Source organism: Choloepus didactylus, chromosome 7, assembly GCF_015220235.1.
Source record: "Choloepus didactylus isolate mChoDid1 chromosome 7, mChoDid1.pri, whole genome shotgun sequence".
NCBI classification, from domain to species: domain Eukaryota; kingdom Metazoa; phylum Chordata; class Mammalia; order Pilosa; family Megalonychidae; genus Choloepus; species Choloepus didactylus.
The window spans coordinates 132,134,984-132,143,933 of NC_051313.1; positions in this window are offsets into that span (position 1 = coordinate 132,134,984).

Consider the following 8,950-nt stretch of genomic DNA (forward strand, 5'->3'; position numbering starts at 1 on the left):
TAATTTCTCCTTTGATTTCTTCTTAGATCCATATGTTATTTTGAATTGAATTGTTTAATTCACAAATATTTAGGGATTTTCCATTTTTTTCTGTTATTTATTTCTACTTTAATTCTGTTGCAGTTGAATGATATCAATACTTTTAGTTATGACTTGTTTTATGGCATACCATGTGGTCTATCCTGGGAAATGTTTCTTTTGCACTTGAAAAGAATATATATTATGCTGTTTTGGATAGAGTGTTCTAAAATGTCATTAAGGTCAACTGTTTTAGTATTCCTCAAGTCTTCTACACATTTGCTGATTTTCTGCACAGTTTTTCTATCAATTATTGAGAGGGGTGATTAATATCTCTAACTCTGTTGAGTTTAACATTTTTTTTTCTTTTCTGTCAGGTTCATGCATTTTGTGACTCCACTGCTAGATAAGTATGCATTTGTAATTTTTCTATCTTCTTTATGTGTTGACCCTTTTATCATTAAGAAATGTCCCTCTGTGTCTCTAGTAATTTTTGTCTGATATTAATATAGCCACTCAAGCCATCTTATGGTTGCTGTTTGTATCTTCCAGTCATTAAAAATTCAATCTATTTTTGTGTCTTTGACCCTAAAATGTATTTGTTGTAGAGAGCATATTGTTAGATCTTACTATGTCATCCATTCTGGCAATCTCTGCCTTTTGATTGGGCTGTTTAGTCCATTAACATTTAATGTAATCATTGATTTAGTTTGGGTACATCTCCCATTTTACCATTTGTTTTCATTTGTTTCAACTCCATTTTTTTGTTGCTACTTCTCTGTTTCTCCTTTACTACTTTCTTTTGTGTTAAATAGATATCTTCTGATGTGCTATTTTAACTGCTCTTTTCATTTTTTAGCTGTTTGTTCAGTGATTTTCTTAGTGGTTGCTGTATGGATTACAATATGCCTTTTAATTTATAACATGCTGCTTCAGTTTAATTCTGCCTTAATCTGGTAAAATATAGCCACTTTATTATAGTTCCTCTCTCCTTCTTTGTGCTATTATTGCCATACATATTACATATATATGTTGTAAACCCAATGATACTATGTTACAATTACTTTTTCAATCTTATATGTCCTTTAAGGAAATTCAGAGGAGAAATGACAAAAATAAATTTATACAATCTTTTATACTTACACATAATTTTGCCATTTTTAACTCTGAGTCTTATTTCTTCTCACGTATCTTTTACCTCAGCCTTCTCTTCTACTTTCCTCAAAGAGGCCCAGCCACAGGAAAACTTGGTGATACACACAGGAACATCCTAAAACTAAAAACGGTCTCAAAATCAGATTTTTTTATATGAATCCTGAAAGGAATAAACTTTTTCAAAAAATGTTTCAAGTACCGTCTTTTTAAATAGCCTCTTCCTAGAAGGAATCTTCCTTGTAAAATGAAAGATTATTACAGCCTATCATTTCACCTTCTTTTGTTTTGCAGGTAACTCACTACAACTCATGAACCTCATCCTTGAAGAGTGGCTGATTTACTCCTTCCCACGGATATTCTTGGTAACCTTGTTTGCTGTGCATTTCTAATATCCAGGTGTTTCCCTTCACTTCTCAGTGAACTGGTTCATTTCCAAGGTGTGATTACTTGGGATATTCTTCCTAGTTATTTTTGAATGAGGGGGTTTTAGGAGGATATCTTTCTGACCTGCAGCAAATGGACCTAGAATTAAATCTATCATAATCACCACCCTGGAAAAAATTCCTTCTACATTCACACAGTTCCGACTCTGGGATTATTTGATCTCTCAGACTTCTAAGTTGGCCTTCTAGAAAGAATGGTAAAAATAATTATTCTTAGGCCTGATAAAACTTGACTAAATATGTCATTAAGATATAATCATAATTTCAGGGCATTACTAAGAAAATATTCCAATATGTCCCACTTATTTAGAAACACATATAAATCTATGCATGTAATTGCCTCATCAACAAAAAAACCTATTTGCTTTCTGTGTTTTCTGTTGTTGCTATTATTGCTGGTGGTTTGGGATGCCTAAAAATACTGCCCATACTGTCTCCTGCCATATGAAAAAATAGGACTCCAATGTTTACACAGTTATGAGATCCTAGACAGTGAGGTCTGCTTAATTCACAGCTAAAAGAAAAAAAAGAAAAAAAAAAAAGGAGAATATATAAGCTTAGAAATGCTAATGAGAGTTGAGAAGAAATAACCTATGTCTGGGTCTTTTGCTTGATTTAATTATTACCTGAGAAAGTAAAACTTTGGAGCCTGACGAGAAGGAAGTACTGAAAACGGGGTTCAGAAGAAAGTCTAAAGAAACCGTATATTAGTCACCAAGGTGCTTTAATTAAAAAAGGTAAAAAGGACATTCTTCTTCCTCTAAACAAAAGGCCCATTGAAACGGAAACTAATGATCTCTTCAGGAAAATAGAAAGGGTTTGATGCGGAAAATAACTAACATCCTACACAGTAATATTTTGTTATTGGCAAACAGAAAGCAATAGTTCAAAATTTATCAAGCTTATCAGTTCCACCTAATTAAGGATATAGCCAGAGGGCATAGTAAACAAAACTCCAATAACTCACTTCTGAGCTCCTGGTCCCAGTGAAATCCAATATCCTTCCTGAAATGTGCTTGGTGGTCTCTGCTCATCTTGACCTTCATCAGAAAGGCGACCACATGGAAATGCTCTGCTCTATTGAGGCCCAGAATAGAATTAGTTAGAGATTACATTCTTGTCGTCTATGACAGACTGTTGTTTCCAGCCAGAATATTGCCAGCGGATGCATGAACATTGTATTTGATCCTTCTAGGAAAAAGAAGGCCCTATAGAACCCAGAGGAGGATAATTTAAGAATTTTTATTTCAATTACTGTGGCCATCTCTCACTCCATTTGTTTCAAAATGAAGCCCAACATTTTCCCAGAAACCCTCTCCTCTTAATTTAAAAGATATTTCAGTGAAAAGCTATGTGTTCATCAGGTGTTTGGATGAAGCTCCAGAAGAATCAAAAGCTAAAATTACAAACAGTGCAAATAATAAGAGCATGCAAATTCCAACACCCATAGGCTCCTCACTTTTCTTCTACCCCATCCCCATCTCAAATTATGTACCTTTTTCTTTGGAAGTCACTTTTTATCCCTTTCAGACTATGGCCAGTGAGGGAGGAGAGGTACCTACAAAGGGATGGCCATCCTCAGGGCCGTGTCTCCGTGTCACCATGAGATATGGGTGGCCAAAGTAGCAGGCAGCCAAGAGGAGCTGGACAATATCGGTCAGGCCGGCACAAAGTATCTGCTGAGGTGGGAGGGTAGGACAGGAAGGGCCAGGTAGATAAATAAGCCACAGGCAGGAAATAAAAATATCAGAGGAATCAAATGGAGCAAGGACAAAGCAAATATTGGGGCTACCCAGTGATAAATCAGTGGGTACTCTTTAGCCAAGGGTTCAAAGAATTAGAGAAAGGGACACAAGAAAAGGAAACATTGGAGGCAAACCCTGGCCCAGGACAGGAACTGTCTATTTCTTGCCCAGTTTTATGTTTCCTACTCTGAATAGGGTTGTAGACAACATGACCTGCCTCCCCGCAAGGTGGTAAGGTCCTATGCTCTACCACTCTGGATCCTCCACCATGTCTTTCATTGTCCACATCATAACTGTTACAGGTTGAAGTGTGTCCCCCAGAAAGATCTGTTGAAGTCCTAACCCCCAGCATCTCAGAATGTGACCTTATTTGGAAATAGGGTCCTTGCAGATGCAATTAGTTAAGACGAGGTCATCCTAGAATAGGGTGGGCCCTTAATCTAATAGGACTGGTGTCTTTGTAAGAAAGAAAGAGGACACCCAGAGAGAAGGCCATGTAAACATGGAGGCAGAGATTGGAGTAATGCATCTACAAGCTGAGGAACACCAAGGATTGCCAATAACTGCCAGAAGCCAGGGAAGAGGCAAGGAACGCTCCTCTCTTAAAGCCTTCAAAGGGAACGGCACCTTGCCAACACTTTGATTTCAGAATTCTTGCCTCCGGAACTGTGATAGAATAAATTTCCGTTGTTTTAAACTGCCCATTTGTGGTACCTTCTATAGTAGCCCTAGGAAACTGATATAATAACTTAATAAATGATTTCTGGGACTGGGACTTGCCCCACACAAGGTAAACTGAAATCATAAAAGTCTAGAAACATGGAGCTAAGAGCAATCAGAGAGGTCATTTCACTATCCCTTAATTTTACAGATGAGGAAACTGAGACCCCAAAAGAGTAAGTGATACTCCCGCCTGCCCCCAAGCTACACCATTAGGAATTACAAAACTAGAAACTAGGTCTCTTAATGATACTAGTACTTTCCACGCTACCCCTTGATATCTTCCCATCCATGGTGTCTGAAATTTCCACTACTACATATTACTTTGGCTTAGATCTGAGCGTACTCTCCAGGTGCTATCTCTTCTCAAAGAAATAATTCCTTAATGGAGAAGTATACAGGGGGTGAATTATGGAAGATCTAGAATGCTAGACTATAGAATTTGGATTTTCTCCCATAGGTCAAGTCTCTTTATGTGAAAACTGTTGAAAGCCTTGAAATTATAAGTAACAAGTGCACACGTGTGCATGCATCCAAACATTTCTCAGGGAAGAGCTTTTTTTCAATTTTCATACAGGTAAAGAACCACTGAGTAAATAAAGGGGAGTCGGAAAATGTTTTTAAGCTGGAGAATGTCATGACCACAGAATCTTTTCTCCTGGCTTACAAAGAACTTGGATTCACCTTCTAAATTACTATCTTTAACAACCATCCTCACTTACTTTTAAAGAAGCTATGATTTTTTTTTTTTCGCTCTTCCAAAGAAATAAATGTCACCTTACTAAGTGTTAGAAACTCTTCATGTTGGAAAAGTTCTAGGAAGGTAACTCGCATTCCTCCCAATTGGAGCCATACTGTCAGATGATGAATCCTGATCCTAAATCCCAGTATGTTGATGAACTCATTCTGGGCAGGCAGGATAGAAATAAGAAGTATCCTCCATAACAGAGAGTTAGGGAAACCTTACTCCAAGGTCTGGTTTGCTACTCTGTCTCTCTGCCTTTTTCACTATCCACGAACAGGAAAAGTTTCCTGTCCCCAGCCCATCTGCAGAGCTTGCCCTTAGCAAAATTGTAAAATAGGAAAAGTTTGCCTTCATTAGTCTCAGCAAACTTTCTGCAGTAGGGCTTCTAAAAATTGAGTCTGACAGCCAAGGAGCTTGTGGGTTTCAAATCGTATTGCCTGTTTCACTATAAAATTTTCCTCCTATTAAGCAAGTAAGTTCCTTCCTCCTGTTTTTTTGGCATCTCCAGCTACCAGTTATGCCATTTGCATGCCAAGACCTTGCAGTCTGATTCTTGGACATTTGTGCCTTTGTAAATTTAAATCAGTGTTTCATCTCTCCCCAAGATGTTAAAACGTATAATGTATTTCTAGTTGCAGAATAAAAGGCCTTTTCAGTGTTATATTGTTAATAAACTCTTTGGTGAGGTAGGAGCATTTTCTGAGTGCCTAAAATCATGCCAGTGAGTTTCATCTCTAGGAAAAATCTGCCTTGCCCATATGCACCTGTAGGCTGGGCTACTGGGAATTTTCCTGTACCACTAAACAATGTTTGGAAATACTGTTTATTTACATACTTTAAATATATATATATATATATATATACTTTAAATACATATTTAAATATATACTTTAAATCTGTTGACAATTCTTCTCTAAGTTTCAGTGCATACATATGACACATCAATCTATTTAACGCTAAAAAGGCTGAAAGAAGAAAACTTGTTTCTATGTACAAAACATTCATTTAAAAAATACAGATGTTGCTTGGCTCTCAGTTCCAACCAGGCATGTAAAAGATCATTTTACACCAGGACTCCCAAGAGGAATTCGGAAGAGCCAGGAATCGTGGGCTCATTTTTCATACAAGTCAGAGAATTGTTTTAAATCCCTTCCAATTTGCAGAAGCCCTGCTAATGCGAACCATGCTATTTTGAGTTCAGTAAATAGCAAACATAAGATGCCACAGCCTTTCTCAACATTACTCCTTTATCACTCTCCTGGTGCAGGGACTGGGAAACCATTTTGAACCCCGAGGGAGCCCAAAGTCAGGCCAATCACCTTTCCCCTCCGTCACTGGGGAACCCTACCCGTGACTATTTTGAAAAAAAAAAGTGGGAGCTTTCTACCATCCGCATCTCCAGTTTAAATCTGACATGAGTGTTCCCACTCTGCTTTATCTTGGCCAGAAGAGCTCTGCCAAATTTTCTGTTTTTCTGAAGGCTAAACAAGTATGGCTTACAAAAATTCAGTCTGACAGCTAGGGAATTTGTGGACTTCAAATCATATTGTATGTCTTACAATATTGTAATCAAGGCATAATGTTTCTGTGAAATCTAATTTTGACCAACTAGTTACAGGCAATGGGCATTATCAAACAGGAAATTCCATAATTCAAATAGACCACTTATGCATTTTCTCCATTTTGGAAAAATCCCCTATAGGCTTTGAATTTTTCCATTTTTTTTCTACGTTCATTGTTCAGCTGTGTAACATGCACAGACCCTCTTCTGGTCTTAAATTCTATTATCCTGACAAGGGAATCATAATTCCTGCCCCTCTTACCAGGGAAATACTAAAACATTCCAAAGTGATCTTGGGTGATTTTGGGTTTAAGACGGCAGTGCAAACATGCTTGTGCCCCCCATCTCTTGAAAATAAGCCCTCAAACACCCCCCAAACAATAAAGAAATAGAAAAACAAAGTCTACCTTTAATGAAGCCAGCAGATATCTGCAGCTGCAACAACTATATATAAAGACAAAAAGTAAGTGAAGGAATGGTAAACACTTTGCTGAAATGAGAGGGTTCAAATTTCTGTGTTGCTAAGGATGATAATGCTGAGAAACAAGCCAGTTTGCTCCCTTAGAAACCCAGAGAAGACCAGATATTGGAGACATCAGTTTTAGGAGACAGGAGGCATGCGTGAGGCAAGGACTAACCACAAGGAAATCGCCTGAAATTCTCCAAGGGAAACAAATTGATCTTGAAGTTTCCTACTCCACCTAATTGAGGAAAATCCCCCAAAAGGAAAATATTATATAAACAAATACCCCTTCCCCCAAACCTCAAAATAAAGAAAAACAATGCAAAGAGCAGGAAAAAAAATCAAGATATTACATTCATGAAACTAGAATAAGATGCTATTTTTAAAATAATATTAATAATACACAGAATTTAAGAGCTCCTAGAAGTTAAAAACAGGACATCAAGCCAAGAGTTGTGTGGGCAGAGCCCTCTTAAATGAAGCAGACGTGCCAGAACATGGCAAAACTATGAAACTATAGTAGTAACAATCGATTTGTTTTAAATTTTTCCCATGTTAGCTGAAGCTACTCTAAAAATCAAGGATTTGACTCAATGTACTGGTTGAAGAGTATTACACAAAATTCATGTCTACCGGGAACCTCAGAATGTGACTTTATTTGCAAATATTGTGTTTGCAAACCTAACCAGCTAAGTCAGGATGAGGTCACACTGGATTAGGGATTATGAGGTCATACCTCACTCTAATGGCTGGTGTCCTTGTAAGATGGCCATGTGAAGACACAGAGACACACCTGTGACAATGGAGGCAGAAAGTGGATTGACACATCTACAAGCCAAGGAACATGAAGGATGCTGGCAACTACAGGAGGTTAGGGGGAGGCAAAGAAGGATTCTTCTCTAGAGCCTTCAGGGGGACCATGGTCTTGCCAACACTTTGATTGCAGCCTCCAAAACTAAGAGCAGATAAATTCCTGTTGCTTTAAGCTACTAAGTTTGTGTTAATTTGTTACACAGACAAATGTAAAACAAATGCATTCAGTTCCCAAAATGATTAAAAAAAAAAAAGAACCAATTAGCCTCATTGAGAAAAGGAAGTAAATGATGTAGACAATACTTGACGAACTGTAAAAAGTTTTGTTTTTTTTTTTTAATCTCACAAGGAAGATGGATATACTATAATCAGTGTTATCCTCAAGTTTCTGGGAAAACCACTGAGTGAATAATGTCTGTTTCTGGACCGTCTCACTTAGCAATATCCCCTAGCCACCCCATCTGGGACCGTCTCTTTCCTCTCCACCCAGGGGCCAGGAATCCTGCCACGGTGTCCCCACCTGGAGCTGCCATGCAAACAGTTCAGGCAATCCCGAAGTGAGGGTGATCAGTGCCTCTCACCTCAGTACCTCCAGGAGTCATCTGGATAATCTTGATGGTGAAGGCGGTCTTCCCTCTCCCTGCATCCCCCGTCTCCTCCCCTGACTTTCCCTCTCCTTCTCCCTCCCCAGTCATCTCTTCCAAAGCAACAACCTCAACTAAACTTGGAAAGGCTCACCTGTTCTGAGGCACAGAATGGAATGGTGGGTTGCACTGCAGAAAAAGGGACACAAGCAGTTCACCAACAAGCTCTCTGACCTCAGCAGTGTATACTACTGCAGGGATTCTCCAGTGTGGGGCGGGGGAGGCACACGCCCTCACAGAAGAAGGTATCAGAATAAAGAGAACAGAGAGGTGTAGTCGGAAAAAAGCACATTTAATTGATCGAATGTTTTAGTGACAAAAACAACAAAAAGTAAAGCTCAATTAAGTCTGCTTGCCTGGTGGAGATACACAGAGGATAAAAGAAGAAAGTGTTATAAGGGTTTCAAAAGGTTGAGGAACACAGCAGCATGGCAATTTCAATGAAACAAAAGAAAATATAATAAGAACTCACAGGGAATAAAATCATAATGAACTACAGCCTCTCCCACTCAACAAGCAATCATTTAATCAAAAATGTATCTTTTAGCAGAATCTTCTTGCTACCACTGCATATAAGAACACCAGGTGACTTCCTCACAGCTCCTGAGTTAACAGTTCTAGAGATATCTTCTCTCTAGAGATT